This window comes from Peromyscus californicus, unplaced genomic scaffold (assembly GCF_007827085.1).
Source record: "Peromyscus californicus insignis strain IS unplaced genomic scaffold, ASM782708v3 Scaffold_11__1_contigs__length_118956290, whole genome shotgun sequence".
NCBI lineage: Eukaryota > Metazoa > Chordata > Mammalia > Rodentia > Cricetidae > Peromyscus > Peromyscus californicus.
The window spans coordinates 31,805,869-31,823,020 of NW_026294402.1; the positions used below are offsets into that span (position 1 = coordinate 31,805,869).

The 17,152-nt window shown below is 47.3% G+C and overlaps 1 protein-coding gene across 8 annotated transcripts in view; it reads right to left on the reverse strand.

Annotated features, from left to right (window-relative positions):
- Pknox2 (PBX/knotted 1 homeobox 2) overlaps positions 1-17,152 on the reverse strand; it is a 273,676-nt gene that overhangs the window by 149,527 nt on the left and 106,997 nt on the right. Inside the window, exon 1 of one of the 8 annotated variants that reach the window (XM_052756518.1) lies at positions 6,555-6,573. The exons of the other annotated variants lie outside the window; for them this stretch is intronic. The gene's annotated coding sequence lies outside the window, so the exon portion shown is untranslated. Of the gene's footprint in view, positions 1-6,554; positions 6,574-17,152 lie in introns of those variants that run through there. 8 annotated transcript variants of the gene reach the window in all.

The following is a 17,152-nucleotide window of genomic DNA, read 5'->3' on the forward strand; positions in this document are numbered from 1 at the left end:
AGGACTTGCATCACATCAAAAGACCAAACAGGGCTTCTCAGCTCCACCAGTTGCTGGGCACAGCTGGCTGTGGAAGGAGTGGCCAATTAACATGCTGCACACACCTGTCGGCGGCGGCTGCGCCGAGGATTTAGGGGTGAGAGAATTAACAATCAGGAGGATTTTTGGAGCTCCCAGAACCACCCCAGCTCACATCAGAGACCTCATTCTCCTTTAGGGATTCATTCGCTCTGCACAGCTGGTTAATTTTTCATCAAGAGGTGGGGTTGGGGGTTGGGAGAGTGCTCTGATCCTACACTCTTTCATGCTGGAGATGGGGAGAGAAACACAACATCCTATCTACTTTATTTTATTTTATTTTTCAGATGAAACAGTAGCAGATTGTGGTTGCCAGGCAAGACCCAGCCCTCACAAGGCTTGCGCTGCTGCTGGCTGATTAACAGTTACTGGGCAAAGGCTGGAGCGTGCAGAAGGCACAGGCCTCTGGTGAAGGTGCTCACACATGTCATGAGCACCGGGTGACACGACGGTGGTGAGCAGGAATTGTTTTAGGGGAGTGATTTAAGGCTCTCATCTTCTGTCCCACCTTTATTCCCTCTCACTCAGATCTGGCTAAACTCAGTCCCACCCTGGCCCTGGGAGGCAGTTATTTGCTCTTTCATGAACGCATCCTTCTTCCCCAGGGACTCCAGGCACAGCACCAGGGACACCTGTTACTGTTCACATCTGACCCAGAACTTGAAGGTTCAGGGTCGACAATGACGTCTGTTTGTTCATTCAGAAAATGGGGAAGAGGAAAAGGAAGACGATGACCTCTGAAGTATCAGTGTGTTTAACCCCGAGGTCTCACTTGATTCTCATTAAGAGCACTCACTGAATGCCGTCCAAGTGCCCCACACGGAAAGGGACCCTAGAATGTAGTGAGATGAGAACAGGGCTCAGGGGACAAAAATTGCATCATCTGCCGGGGATGACAGGAGCATCAAGTTGCTGGGTGGGAAGAGAGCAGCCAAGTACCATCCCCTGCCGGTGCCACTCTTCCCCTCTTCTCTCAAGTGCATCCCGACAGGAGTCTCCCATAGGATAATGGAGAGAGTTCACCTGCTCAGCAGGGCCCAGGATTGCTGGGGGTTCAGCCAGCAGAGCGGAGGACTTTCCAAGTGTCCATTCTCTTAGGACCTCTACGCCTGAGATAACTGAGGGGGATGGATTCGGAGCAGCCAAAAGGTACAAAGCACTTATGACTTACTGTGTGCTTTGAGTTGTGCTGGGTTGCCCCAAGTTGTGTGCATGATATCATCCCCTCTGTGGAAGAAGGCAGTTTTGTTATTGAGACAGAAGCTACAGGGGAGAATCTGATAGATGTGTACTCTAAACAGCAGGCAGCCAAGCTTATGAACCTCCTGGGGATCCGGCTAAGATGCAGACTCAGACTCCGGGGTGGGACTGAGCGGAGGCACGCAGAGGCATTTCTCACTATCTCCTAGTCCATGCTGATGTCACTGGTCCTCGAACCACACTGGGAATAGCGAAGCCCCATCCTGAGAACTCAGAGGAGCCAGGCTGGTGAGACAGCACCTGCCAAGAGGAGTGCATGCGTGCACAGTGTGCAGAGAGCCTGGGACGTAAAGCGTCAAGTAACAATACGCAGAGCAGAAGAAAAAAGTCTTTCACAGGCATTCTACGGGGCTGACAGGTCATGGGACTCTGAGAGAACAGACTCAGTGCAAGACGTGCAAGAACAGACTCAAGGCTGGGATGTGCAAGAACAGATTCAAGGCTGGGAGCCCGAGACAGTCTCCAGCCCTGACCGTGCGACCTTGGAATAGCCACTTCCCCAATCCAGAAGTGTTTACAAGGAATCCAGTGGTTCTCGACCTGGGCAGCATCTGAGAACATCTGGGAAACTTTTAAAATAACAAGCGCCTGGCCCTCTTCCCAAGGGTTTTTATGTAGTGGTCTGGGTAGGGCTCAGGCCCAGGTAGCTTTAAAAAGCTCATGTGGAGCGTGGGCCCAGAACTATCCTGGTAGACAACTGACCTCTGAGGTCCTGCTTAACTTCCTCCTCTTTTTATACAGACAGTGAGGGCCAGGAGTCCTGGCTTCTGTTCCTGGGCATGTGGCCTGGAGCAAAACACAAGATCAGAGAACCCCTAAGAAAACCTTCTCCACTGTGCCAGAAGTTCTGAGCAGTGCTGTGGAGGAGGCCAGGTGGAGGGGCCTCCCTGCCCATCTGGTTCCCATTAATCTCAAGGCATGTTTCACATCCCTGGCAGGTACTTGGAGCTGGGAACAGCCCCCTGGGTGGCCCTCAGCCGGGCCCTTTCAAGCCAAGCCCTGCTGACAAGCTACAGGGCTCTGTGAGGCCCTCCTGGCTTCCAGTCACCATCCTGTCTTCTCTTGGGGATAAAAATCCCCTAACAAATAAGAAACCAAAGGAGGCAGGCACAGGAGCCTGGCCTCCCTTTCATTAGCAGTCTGTCACGGAGCGTGAAGGACTCCGATAAATTCTGCAGCTCAGCAGCTGCCGAGGAGACGCGGGAGGAAGAAGATTCATTTGCTCCCTCAGAAGACTGAGTCTTCAGGAATTTCCAATTCCTTTCCCCCCACCACCTACTCAGCCAGGAATTAGCCCAAAGCCACGTGCTGTCCAAGGTCAGCCTGGAGATATCTAGGCCTAGGGGGCTGGAAGGAGTCCCTGGCTGACTGAAGAAGGCATGTGCGTGGGGGGAAGGGTCAGGTGCCTTTCTTCCCTGCAGACATGGGGAAGGGGAGTCAGACTCTGTTTCCACGGGACCCCAGAGCATTTGACGGTGAATGTGTCCTTCCCCAGGGCAGGAGCCACAGCAGCTTTACGTAGCTACCGGGTCCGGTTGGTGGAGTTGAGGGAGCATGGGTGGGTAGCTTGCGTGGAGACTGACTTGACTGTGCCCTTCCCAAAGCCTTGCTGTTTCCTCCTCATCTCCAATCTGCTCTGTAAAGAGGGCATGGTACTGTGGTTGGGTCTGGGCTCCAGAGTCAGCTGCATCTTGGTGTCATCGTTTCCTAAGCCATGTGACTTTGACTAAGCTAATGAACCTTTGTGCTCCCTTCTATAAAATGGGAATAATAAAATGTGTACCTCATAAAATTATTATTGCCATATCCTGAGAGAGAGAGAGAGAGAGAAAAGCTCATAGCAAGGAGAGCCTCCTCTCCTGGCCTGGCAAGCTCCCAGGCAGCAGGAAACACAGAAGTGCTTGCTCCAGAGTCCACCCATGTGTTCCAGTACGAAGGCAGAGCGGTGTCCTCCCTCCCTCTTGGGAAGGGACAAGGAGAACTCATCCTGTGGTCTGTGTACACACAGTGTGTGCTGTCCTTAAACGCTCTGATCAAGGCATCTCCAGGAGGCTCTGGTCAAAGAGCACACCAGCCCCTAGAGCACTAGGATGGGGCTACAGATGTCTCTAAAGTCAGAACTCAAGGCCAGATGTTCAAGGAACTTTGTGAGAAAGAGGAAGGTGCCAGTTCAAAGCACGGCCCCAGCCACTTCCTGGTGGCCGGAACCTGCGAGGATCAGCAGGGTCCAGGCAGGCAATGAAGGCTGACAGTAGGGGCGGGTGTTCAGGACTCCTTTCCCCTCTAACCTCAGTAGGCAGCAAGGAGTGGCCCTGTATAAGCTCAGGAAATGCACAGAGATGGCATGGTGCCCACCAGCTAGTGCCTGTAGATTAGATGCTGAAACTCACTTTAAAAACAGTAAGCAAAAAATCCATTTCTGGACCAGCAAGATAGTTCAGTGGGTAAAGGTGCTTGCTGCCAAACCTGACAACCTGAGTTGGAGACCTGAGACCCATATGGCAGAAGGAAAAACAAAAAACAAAAAAACACAAAGCTTCTGCAAGTCTCCCACCCGTGTGTGTGTGTGTGTGTGTGTGTGTGTGTGTGTGTGCGCGCGCGTGTGTGTGTGGTGTGTGTGTCTGTGTGTGTGTGTGTGTGTCTGTGTGTCTGCACATGCTCACACAGGTAGTGGATACTCCTGGAACTGGAGTTAGAGGCAGTTGCGAGCCACGCAGCATAGGTGCTGGGATCTGAACTCAGGTCCTCCAACAAGCCGTCTCTCCAGCCCTGGGGAAACATTTAATGTTCCAAAAAGATTCTTTGCTTCAGCTGTTTCTTTTTTCTTTTCTTTTCTTTTCTTTTCTTTTCTTTTCTTTTCTTTTCTTTTCTTTTCTTTTCTTTTCTTTTCTTTTCTTTTCTTTTCTTCCTTCCTTCCTTCCTTTCTCCCTCCCTTCTTTTATTCTTCTTTTTTTAAAATTTTGTGTGTATGGGTGTTTTGCTTATATGGCTGTCTATGCACCACATGTATGCAGAGCCCACAGAGGGCAATAGATGGATGGCATCAGGTCCCCTGGGACTGGAGTTACAGACAGTGTGAACCACTGTGTGGATGCTGGGAATCCAACCTGGGTCCCCTGGAAGAGAGCCAGTGCTCTTAACCTCTGAGCCATCTCTCCATCCTGAATTCTTTACTTTCCAGTGGCACTTCCTAGTACTTTTAGGTATGATTTGGCTTTTTAAAATTTAATTTTTGAAATTAATTTGATTTTTAAAGATGCAAGTATTTGGAAATCCAAATATATGAGGTTCTCAGATTTTCAATACCTGTCCACTGCAGGATTTTTGGTTTTTTGTTTTGTTTTGTTGTTTGTTTAGTTGGTTGGTTTGGGGTTTTTGACACAGGGTTTCTCTGTGTGGCTCTGGCTGTCCTGGAACTCACTCTGTAGACCAGGCTAGCCTTGAACTCACAGAGATCCATCTGCCTCTGCCTTCTGAAAGCTGGGATTAAAGGCGTGCACCACCACCGCCCAGCTCCACTGCAGTTGTTAACCTGGCTTTGAGGTCAGTACTGTAGCCCAGTATTGGTTTTCAGCACCCATGCTGCCCAGGTACATCTACCATGAGCTGAGCATACATTGTTGCCTGGCCCTGGGCTAGGGCTTTTCTTATGGTGCTTTAGGACACCCACCATGCCACAGCCCTCACTTGTGGCATACGTTCTAAGACCAGTGGTATGCCAAGTTAGCCAGCTCTCTAGAAAGATACTTTCACTATGGTGAGTTTTAAGTTATCAAAGTTAAGTCACCAAATACAAAGTTGGGAAGAGGCTCAGTAGCACATATCATACAGTATTTCCCCTACATATCTGATGGGTGAAAATAACCCTAAGGGTTGTGTGGGAGTAGAATGCTTAGGAAGGCAAGAATTTTGAGTGTTGATTACTTTTGTTTTTAATTTGATTTATGTATTTATTTATGTATTTATTTATGTATTTATGTATTTATTTATTTATTTATTTAGAGACAGGGTCTATGTAGCTCTGGCTGTCCTGGAACTCAGTATGCAGACTAGGCTGGCCTTGAACTCACAGAGATCTGCCTGCCTCTGCCACCTGAGTACTGGGACTAAAGATATGTGACACTATGCCCTACTTAATGCATTTGACACTAAATGTGAATGACTTAATTTTAATAATGGCTGTGAAATAGCCGCTGGCTTATGAAATTTCTGACAGCTGAACAGTCAGTTCGTTTAAGCTGGCCCCAGCACCCCACAGCCTAGACCCCAACTACTGCTCCCCCATTTACCGTTGGTGCTCATACCTCACAGCAGAAGGAGGAACACCAGCTCAGCAAGTGAGGTGCAACAGACCGTAGGTTGGGTCATTTATCCCCACCTCACAGATGAGGGTGTAGGTGAGGTTACATGGAAGCTTAAGAGGCAACAAATTATTCAATATTGGATTAAACCTAAGCTTGTTAGCATCTCAGACTATGAATGGGAAGTTTTCTATTTAGTCCATGCTGTGCCTCTCACCCTTCTGTGCTCTTGTGCTGGTGCCTGGGGTAGAGCGTCTCAGTGTGATGTTAGAGTCCTAGGGTCAATAGGAGTACTGGCTACACCCCCATTTGGTCTCTGAGCCAGTGGACAAGCCATACCCCACAGGCCTTGGATCTCCAGCTACAGAGCAAGGGGACACAAGCTGCACAGTCCTGATGGCTCCAGACTCTAAGGCATGATGGGTCAGCACTCCTGCCCAGCAGGTCTCAAGGGCAAGGAGGAGCCTAGATCCCGTCCTCTGCCATGGAGCCAGCTTGCTCCCAGACAGGGCCATGCTGGTATTCTCAGAGTGGAGCACTCCCCCACTAGCCCAGATAGTCCCAAAGCAGTGGCACACTGGGCACCCAAACAGCTGGGCCAAGAGGTGCCTTCACAGAAGCTGGGAGCAGAGATGAAGAACGGTTTGAGAAAGGCTGTTCGGAGCTGGGGATGGAGGCCAGCAGGGGAACAGTTGACCTCCAGAAGTCCCTGGTGGAGGTTGGACTTGTGTATTTCCTGAGCTAGATTGATTCCAGGCCTGGAATCCATCATTCCCTTCATAATACAAATAATCACCAAATGTGCTCAAGCACTTGGTAGCCTGGATATTCACTCTAGCAATTCTCTGTGTGGACAGTGATTAGACCATCATTATCTTAATGCTTCTTAATTTATCTTTCTGATTAGCAACTTACCATTTTATTTGCAAAAAATAGCCTTCTGCTGGGTGGAAGCCAGCCGAGCACAGCAGCTGTCATTTTCTCTGCACTAAATCAGGCCAGGCTTAAGTTGGTTTTTCTGGTGTGCTATTTCTTGTGTCTTGGCTGTATCAGGCACCACAATCCATCATGGTTGTTGTTGTGGAGCAAAAGCACACCCCTGGGGGCCTGTGGGCAGAGAGGTCACCTCTACTCAGTCATAGGGCCCAGGATAAGAGACACTAGGAAAGGCTCCCAGAGTCTCCGCTCTTGTACTGCCCGTGTGAGACTGGGAGGGCGGTCAGTAGTACAGGGATGTAATAACATTTGCCATCCGAAAAGCATTTGCTGTGTGTGTGTGTGTGTGTGTGTGTGTGTGTGTGTGTGTGTGTGTGTGTGTATGTTTAGCAATACTTGGGATCTACTATCTCATTTAATTTCCCAAAACACCTCTCTAGATGTATACCATGATCGCTACTGTTTACCAAGGCTAAAGAGGTGGCATCTTTGCCTAAGGTCCTATGGCTACTGAGTTGCACAAACAGCTGTAAGCAACCTTTCTGTGGACTCTCAGGACCAGAGATCCTCACTGCTGTAATGCATGGTTTTCTCTAGTGCAGTAGGCAATGAGACGAAAGGTTCTCCAGTGAACATTGTCAGAGTGACTCCGGGAGACTAACAAGTCTCTGTTTTCTTACACACAGAACCATCCCGAGAGCAAGCATCTTTTTATCTGAGCCACAGACATCATTTTCTTTTTTTTTTTAATTTATTTATTTGTGTGTGTATGGGTATTTTGTCTGTCTGTATGGCTGTGCAATATATGCATGCAGTTTCTGCAGGAGGCGCCACATTCCCTGGGACTGGAGTTACAGGTGTTTGTGAACCACCATGTGGGGCCTGAGAACTGAACCCAGGTCCTCTGGAAGAGCAGCCAGCGTGATTAACTGCTGAGACACCTCTCCACCCCATAGATATAATTTTCACATTTCCCATTCTCCACCACCACAAGGAATTAGTTCCTCCTTTTCAAACTTTTACCAGCTCTCTTGCCTTGGCTCATATGAAAATTTCCTTCTAACCAACCCTCTTGGTCCTCCGTATTTTAACAGATCACACTGCTTTTAGATTTTTTTCCTACTTCCAACCAGAGAATGCCTTTATCTTATTCTGTTCCTGAACCATCCTCACACATCTCCGCCAAGGAGAGATGTCATTGTCCCTAAGAGGTCGATCATCATTCCACTTGGATGCTCAGACCCCATGCTTCCTATGTTTCAACTGTTCCTGACTTGTTGGCTGAACAGGGTACCTAGACATTCAGGTATATGAGGGAAGGGTAGAGATTCATGAGTTGGTCTTCAAGGTCTTGAGTGTGTCCTTAGGTATCAAGAACACACCGAAGGAGCAGGTAGCTGTAATGTTGTGTCTTGACCCCAGTCAGAGATCTTGAGGTTATACCTGCTATACCATTCATCTCCCTGGCCATTGGATACATCTTCACTAAGATGGGCTTATGGGAATCTGGTCTGTACTATCCTATATGCTAGATAATAGTAGTTACATGAGGCTATCAAAATTAAATGTAAAAGTAATTCAGTCCCACACTTGTCTAGCCTTATTTTACATGTTTAGTAATCGCAAGTGGCTAGCAACTACCAAACTGGCCAGAATAGCATAAGGACATTCTCATCACTGTGGAAAGTTCTGTTGAACTGCCCTAGTCTGAATTCAGTCTACTTGAATGCCTTCATAAACGAAGTTAGATACCTACAAGTTTCTAATTTAAGTGGACTGTGATCTCATTGGATTATAGAGGTCAGTGCTTTTCAAAGTGTGGCATCAGTACCAGTAATATCACTGAGGACTTGGAAATGCAAATTTTCAGGCCCATGCCAGACCTACTGAATGCAGAGGTGGGGCCCACCAGTGTGTAGGTAAAATCCTACAGGTGATTCGATGCCTACCACACCCTGAGACAGCTATGTGCTCGTTGCCACGGTAATCCTGCCATGAATCTTGTCTCATTTAAGCTCGGCATGGCTCTGTAAGACTAACAGCATATCCCCATTTTATAGATCAGCAACTGAAGTTCAGAATAGGAAGTAGTAGCCAAGTTCACCCAATAAAGGCAGAGTTCAAGCCTCATTTTACCAGCTTCCAAGGCTCCCAACTTGAAGTGGGCAGAGACTGCCTCCTTGTCAAGTATCCTTTAAAGGGTTGGGCATATTTTAGTTGACAAGTTCAGCAGTGAGACCCAGGCCAGGAAGAAGGAACATGGCTAACGGCCCCAGAGCAGCCAGGGCAACAGTGCTTTGGTGGCACAGCCATACCCAGTTAACTGTAAGTCAGATGATGTCAAGGGATAGCCATCAGATCCTCCAGAAAAAGCTCCCAGTAAATACATAAGGCCAGTGGTTCACAACTGTATCTAACTGGGAAGGTCCGGTGCCATTTGGGGATGTCTCCACTGGAAGAATTCTGATGAGGAGTCTACTGCTGGGAGATGTCAAGGACGAGGCAGCCCTTCCTTGTTCTGAATGAAGAAAGGAGGTAGATTTGGGTAACCAAAAGCCATGCCCTCTCTACTTAGGGACACAGTCTTTACCAAGGTCTTTCTGGTCTGGCCCAACACTAGGGGATCTTTTTTTAAGGATGCATTGCCTTGAGGGGGCTGGGTTGCACTAAAAATAAAATTCTTCCCCAGATAACTGTAGCTTTGCTTTTTTAAAGAGTTTAAGAAACCCTCCAGTGATTGTATTGGGGATTAGAGATAGAAATTGCTGTTCTTTCTTTAATCTCTGCAGTGGTCCCCAGGCTGGCAAGCTGGATTTCACAGGAAAGAAACACACGGTTTGTTTTGTACAAAAGTCATGTTCTCCAAATAGTCAACAAACATCCGGCGAGCACCTACGTTATCCAGCCCCATCCCTCAGGTCATTTCATTTCATCTTCACTACAACACCATAAGGACCTGTGATTTAAGACAGTAGCTCTTGTTATCCCCACTTGATGGGGAAGGAAAGAGCGGTATTCAGCTGGTAAGTGGCCAGTCAGAACTCAAACTCAGGTTTGTCTATCTCTGCTACACTATGCAGGCTTATCTTGTTTAACAGGAGGATCAGTTAATGGAAGTGATTGGAATCTGGGGCCAGAAAGGAAGAGAAAGTACACATGTTGTGAGGTCAGCCATCAGAGTATTTGTAGAAACTGAGCCTATAGTACATATGGCTAGAGTTACATGGCTCTATCTCTATGTATATCATATTCATACATGTATATATGGTTGTATGTCACAGGTATATATACCATGACTCCACCTCTCCATGCCCCCTCCTACACACACACACACACACACACACACACACACACACACACACACACACACACACACACACACACACACGAATACACAGGGATTGTCAGCCCTGGCCAGCAAGTTATGGATTATCTTTGGAATGTGACCAACCTAATGATGGAGAAGCTGTCTAGTTAGTGCCATGGAAGCCCATACAGTCCTCTGTTTACCTCTGTGCTTCGAGATCCAGAGCCCCTTGTTCCGTGACAGTGACCTGCTCTCTGTGTGTCTGGAAAGCAGATGGTCCTAAATGGGTGGATAAAAAGGGCCAGGCAAACTCTTGCATAACTCAGTTAGGTGTCTTTCATCCTGACTCCAGAACAGCCTGAACTTGTAGCACCTGAGCTACTGTGGGTTGGCTGTAGGCGCTGTGGGGGCCATGTATGAAGCCTTGAGCCTCTTTTTCCAGGGAATTTTGCTTATAAGCTTTACAGAGGGCACTGAAGAGAACCCTGTACCACTCCTCAGCTTAACTGAACATCTCACGGACAACTCTGGACCAGGCAGCGCATTTGAACTCAAACCTAACAAGGGACCCTCAAGATACTCTTAAGACTCCCACTATCAAGAAAGCAGGAGAACTGTCCCACTCTGCTTGGGAGTTAGGTTGGTTCATGCTGGCCCTACCCAAAAGCTAGAGCTAAACTTTTCAGAGGAGGCATGACCTCTACTCCCTGAGCCTCAGTCTCAGCCTTCTCCAACATCAGAGAGCCCCATCCATACAGCTCCCTGGTGCCCAGGTTAAAAGGGGCGGTTAGAAGCTGAGCCTCAAGCAGCCTCAGGAGTCTGGGGGCAGGTTCAGGCTGTCATGAGGTGCATATCAAAGCCGGAGTTTAAAAACTGTACTGGGAATAGTGCAATTATCTCGCTTCACCACATTTCTCAGCCCCGACTGAGGTTTAATTAAAGCCAAGTAAAAACACAAAGTCGCCATTTCAGATATCCACTGCATGCTGGGTAAAAAAAAAAAAAAAAAAAGGAAAGAAGAAAAAAAATCCTTTATCAGGGACTTAAATTTTTTTTCTGTAGGTATCTTCCGGCTCTGTTGGATATTATTCCTTCATAACAGTCCCTTTAAAGAAAAAAATATATATTTAATATATATGTATAAAATGAGTTAATCCCCCATAATCTCCTTGAGTTGTACCTAAAACACAGTTTCTTGCAGGTGACCTTTCCAGAAGAGGCTGTTACTATGGTAACCGCATTGTTTGATTCCGTCAAGAGAAAAATACTGCATGGAAATGTATTTAATTTTGCTTAATTTGATGCTGTATTTAACACTTGCACAGGCTGAGAAGAGAGAGGGGTTGGAAGGCAGGAGCCAGCTCATCAGGGCCAAGTTCATCTGCACCCTCTCCTGAACAGCTAAAGGGATCCCCAGGTGCCATGATTCGTTGGGGGTCTGCCCTTGGTCTCCAGATAGGGGCTAGCTCTTCTCCCTGTTCCACATTCAAGATTCAGGAGGAAGTAGGTAGATCAGGCTCATGACACAGACCCTTAGATGTGGCAACCCCTTGGGATAGGCACTGGAAGCTAAATAAAAAGGTAGCACATGGCCATGATGCGCTTGGGGCCACAAGTTCTGTTTCTTCTGTTTGGCTATGAAGCAATGGAATCAAAGACCTCTTAGGTCTCTTTTATCACTAAGCCCATGAGTCCTTGGGGATAAATGTGGTGTCCTCTAATAGGGTTTGGCCTTCATGGAAGTGTTGCTGGGCACAGGATACTTAGTCAGTGACTCAACCATTTGATCAGCATTAGGCCAGTTCAGGTGATGCTGCAGGCCAGTCTTAAAAGGTAGTCCACCCGCTATATTTCCCAGGTCATCTACTTGTTGCTATACAGATGTGACCACAAGCAGGAAAGGAGGTCCTAAAGCCAGGTAAGCTAGTATACTCTATCCAGGTGTCACTGGGAGTGATAGGAATGGAGCAAATATAGTTTCCAGTGGTCCCTGTAAACTAGGTACATGTCCCTAACGGGGGCCACCAATAAGCACAAGCTAAAACAGGCACAGCAACACCATGTTCTCCTAGCTCATCCAGTACCCACTTCTCCAGGTCTCTTGCTCCTTCACCTGCCATAGACACACAGTGTATGCAAACTCTACATGTACCTCTGTTTTGAATAAACTTTGTAGCTGATGACCTTGAACAAGTTATTTTTACCTCTTTGGGCTTCATAATCTTTATTTGAAAATTAAATGTTACCTATGGGCACCTAAAGGCTTTTTTGTTTTGCTCTGTTTTTCGAGACAGGGTTTCTCTGTGTAGTTTTGTGCCTTTCCTGGAACTCACTTTGTAGACCAGGCTGGCCTCGAACTCACAGAGATCCGCCTGCCTCTGCCTCCTGAGTGCTAGGATTAAAGGCGTGCGCCACCACCGCCCGGCCCACCTAAAGGCTTTTTTTACTTTGCCATTCTCCTGATACGATTATTGTGTCAATGACTAATATACTTCTAGGTGTGAGCTACCCAGATCTTCAGTCACTATATTGTACACACTCTAGTTGGTCACTCCTTTCCCAGGTCTCCAGTTGAAAGCTCCACATCTCCATTAAAAGCAGAAATCAGTGTCTTCTTTCATTCAGAGATTTTTGTGCCTTTCAGGATGAACCTAGCATGCCTGAGTTGCCATCAGGACTCTACTTCCCAGACTGTACGCCACAGTATGAACAGTCCATGCTGTACCCACATCCTTTGCCACCACACTTTCTGGAAAACTCAGTGCACTCTGAAAGGTCCCCCCTTTCCTTCTCTCTCTCTTCCTCCCTTCCTTCCTTTCTTTAAGTGAAATTCAGCTTCAGCAGAAGGATACACTCTTCAGAAGACCTTTCCAGTGATGGCAATTTTGTCTTCCATGACCTGTGTACATCAGAACTTGGTGTGTGTCCCACTCGATCCATTGCAATCTCTACACTCTGTTTAGAGCTCAAGGCTCACTTGGAGCACTCCTCATCAGATCTCATAGCAGCCTCCCTACATACACAGCACTGTCATCCAACCACCCTCCTCTGCATTCCCCCCTCACTCATCATATGTTTAGCACCTAGATCACTGACTCCTCTACCGTTATTCCTGCTGTCAGTGCCAGAGACTTCCGCATCTATGAAAATGGCCCATCCAGTGTCCTGTCCTCTTAATTTTGTTGGTACCCTAAGCTTTAATGAACTTTCGGTTTACTACCCTCGCCATTCCTTAGACTGTGTCACACTGATCACTGAGTCACCTACGTCTGAAAGTCCACTTCTGCTACGATTGCCTTATTAGAGTTAGCTTATTCTGACACTCCCAGGCCAGCAATCCTTCAACCTTACTTTATTTAAAAACTACCCCTTGGATCTCCATGTCTGTCATTCCTTGGGTGTGTTCATTCCCTCTTTATCCAGCTCAGACTGCATAGTCTAACACTAAAACTACCCCTTGTCAATAACTTGAGCTTCTTGCAGCTCTTTTTCCATTGTCCCAGCCTGGCAGAACTCCAGCCCTGGTATCCCACTCACTCAGGGCCTGCACAGAGCAGCTGAACACAGCTAGAGACAAATGACACAAATTTGCTGACTAGAGTCACTACAACCATGACCACAAATCTCACTCAACACTCTCAGAGGGACCTACTACACTTCCCGAGAAAATTCAATTTCCCAATCTCTGGGGAAGCTATCACACTTCCTTCCCCCTCCCCAAGTCTCTAACATTCCCCTCCCCAACCCCATTTCTAGCTGATGACCTTGGAGTATATTTCATAGACAAAAAGGATTTCTATGAGATGAGAACTACTTCATTCTCCCATCAATAACCCTCTTATTGCATCAACATCGGAAACAAAATACTCCGGCCATCTCACACCCCAATCACAATGGAATCTGTACAAGGCCAGCACTTTGCCCTGGCTTTCAACCCATTCTTCTTGCTGTTTCAAAAACTTTCTACAAATATTTTTTATTATTAATTCTTTGAGAATTTTAAACAATGTATTTTTTTTTATCATGCTCACCCCTGGGCTTCTCCCAAGTCATCCCATAGCCACAGATCTTCACCGCCTTATCCCCTGATCCAACTTCATTGTCTTTTTTTTTTTTAATAACCCAATGGCTCCAGTTAGTGCTGCTCACAGACCACTGGGTATGGGGCTAACCACTAAAGTGAGATCAACCTCCTAGGAGACACAGGAAACTGACTCCCCATCCTCTAGAAGTCATCAGTTGTCTGAAGCCCCTCAGTTAGGGCAGGGGCTCATGACCCTTTTTCTACTCCAAGCTAGAATGTGGACCGGGTTGATCTTGCGCATGTCACATAGGTAACTACAGCTTCTATGAGTCTGTGAGTGCAGTGGTCTTACCCATGTCGAGAAGACACTGTTTTGTCTGGTCCTCCCTGACTTCTGGCTCTGATACTCTTTCTGCCCCATAAACCTTGGGGAGGGCGTATCATAGAGGTGCCCTGTCTGTGGCTGAGCACTCTGCTGACTCTTATGCTCAGCACTTTGGACAAGGGCTTTTTTAAAAAAGCAACTCTTTTGCCTCTTTCTGTATTACTGAACCTCCTGTTTACACACAAACAAAACCTCCGTATTGTCCTCTACCAAAGTACGCCCTCAACTCCATTCCCATCCTACTTTCCAAACTTGTGTGAGTTCCTCTTCCCAGCAAGCCTGTTCAAAGGTAGCATCTGTACTCTTCCTGTTCATTTTCCCATTTGCCTTTCTCTTCAACACACCCCTGTCAGGTTTCCCTCCACCGATGACCAGTGACCAAGGTGGTGAGCAACTCACCATGCCAGAGCAAGTGTTCAGCTGTCTTCATCTTCATTTTCCAGCAGCATTGGCACAGGTGCTCAATTGCTACTTCTGAAAAACCTGTCTCCTCCAGCCTCTGTCACCCCAGTCACCTGACTTTCCCCGTAATTCATTGGCATTCCTTCTCAGTTACCTCTGTTGTCATTTTCTAAAAATGCTGGAACTTTCTTCCCCTCTTTATTGTCTCTCACCATGAGATCTTACCCAGTGCTGTTGCTTCAAAAGCCTTCTCACACACTTGTGTCTCTCAAACTGACTTCTAGCTGGTCTTTCTTTTTCCAGGTCCCAGATAGAAGTATTCAACGGTCTGCTTAGCATCTTGACATAGGTGTCTCAGGAATGTCCCAAACATGACATATTCAAGGTTGATTCTTATTTTACTTTCCCTTGCCTCAGACCTCTATACTCACTCAAACAAGCTTCCACAGCTAAGTGAAAAGTGCATTCTCCGTCCAGTAAGTAAAAGGCCAGAGTCAGTCTTGGGTCTCTTGTCACCCTTCCACAGCCTCCTCATAGGAGGCCTTCTGGTTCTACACCCACCATAAACAGGAATTCAACAACCATGCTCTGTCTTTACTGCCACGGCCAAGACCAAGCCAGCAGGGCCTTCTGTCTGGATACCAGACATCTACAGCAGCCAGATTTGGGCTTCTATGGCAAGCAGCTCTCCCAATGGCTTCTGTTTCAAGTAGGCAAAGATCCTAACGTCTTTGCAGGGACCCCTGAAATCCTCCATATAGTCTTCTGCCTGGTCCTAATTCCTCTTTTCCCCTCTCTTGCCTATTGATTCCCTCGGCCTACATTTCTGAAGATCTGCTCTTAATTTTCCTTCAACTTGAGACGCTCTCCCCTCCTGTCTATACACAGATGCCATCTTCTCATCCATCACCTTCAGTCCCTGCATCTCGTTCTCAGAGAGCCTTCTCAGTCTCCATCCTAGGCCTCACCCACAATACCCTACATGTATCGAGACCTAAAATTTTCTGATTGCTACATTTGCTTCCTTGTTTATTCTCTTTCCTCCCCCGCAGTTAGACTCTGAAATACCTGATACAGGAACTCTGTCTTGTTTGGCATTGGTCTCTACTTCTATAAGAAAGTCTTGTACATAGTACACATTTATTATCTGTTGCCTGTTACTGGGATGATGCAATTTGCAGCTACCTATGCTACCAACCCTGTCTCTCTGAGCTCTAAGACTGGACTGCCCTGTAAGTGCAAAGCAAGAGTTTCCATTTATCCCAACATTCCCTACAGACTGCCATTCACCCTTCCAAGTCCTCGGGTATTTGATGAAGCAGTCCAACAGTCAAGAGGGCAGCCAGGAGGGCCACCACCCACAGGGTCTCCAGCCAGATCTGGGTTAAGGCTTCTTTCCTACAGCCTGCAGTCTTACCTGCTGTGTGACTTGCTTGCAAATCCTTGTCTACATTCTCAGTGCTGTGATTTCTGTACAGTATGAGTGCTATTTTAATTAAAAAAAAAAACATGAAAACAAACAAGCAAACAGAAGCCATGATTTATGAATTGCTGCCCTGTAGACTCCAGTGCATGGACTGCTATTGTGAGGGCACACAGCCCCACAGTGAGTCTCCCCTCTAGGTTCTAGTAAGAAAGTAGACCATTTCCAGGAGGTAGGCTTCTAGGGTCTGGGTTACTACAACTCTAGAAGCTTACAGAACATCCTTGCCTAAGAAATGTACCTGCCCAAAACCACACAGTGACAACTAAGTTTGGAAAGCAAGTGTCCCAACTCATAGGAAAGCACAGGAATCATGTTTTCCTTGCTTCCAAATTCCTTTCTGTTGCTGACATATGATAGAAAAAGCCAGGTATGGTGGCACACGCCTTTAATCCCAGCACTTAAGAAGGCAGAATCCAGGAAGATCAGGAGTTCTAAGTCATCTCCAACTATAGAGCACATCCTAGACTACCTGGGCCGCATATGACCTTATCTTTAAATGAAAAAGGAAGAAAAAATAGCCATGAGGCACTTTCTGTCAAGATCTCTCCGTCTACCTTAAGGCTGAGAAATATTTTCTTTGTGCCTCTGTTGGAGAGAGGGTATCTCTTGGACAAAGGACAATGGGATTCACATCTTGCCCTGGCTTGCCTTCCCTCAACTCTTCCTGTCCAGAGCTCTCCTTTGCATCCTCCACTCTTCTTGCCGCCCGCCCGCCCACCTGCCTGCCCGCCTGCCTTTTTGGCTGTTTGCTCAGAAGCTATGCTCTGTTTGCTGAGCCCTTCTTCATTTTCAGATGGCCTGGGATATTCTCGGCTCCTCCCCTGGGTTTGGGGGAGAACATCAAGTGGCAAGAAGCACACTGGGCTGTCAAGGTGAACACCCACAATGGCCTGAGCCCCATCTGGGGAGTCTGTCCCCCTTAGCAGCTGCCTCCTGGCATGCCTGCTGCCCCTCGTTCATCTGGGCTCCCAGG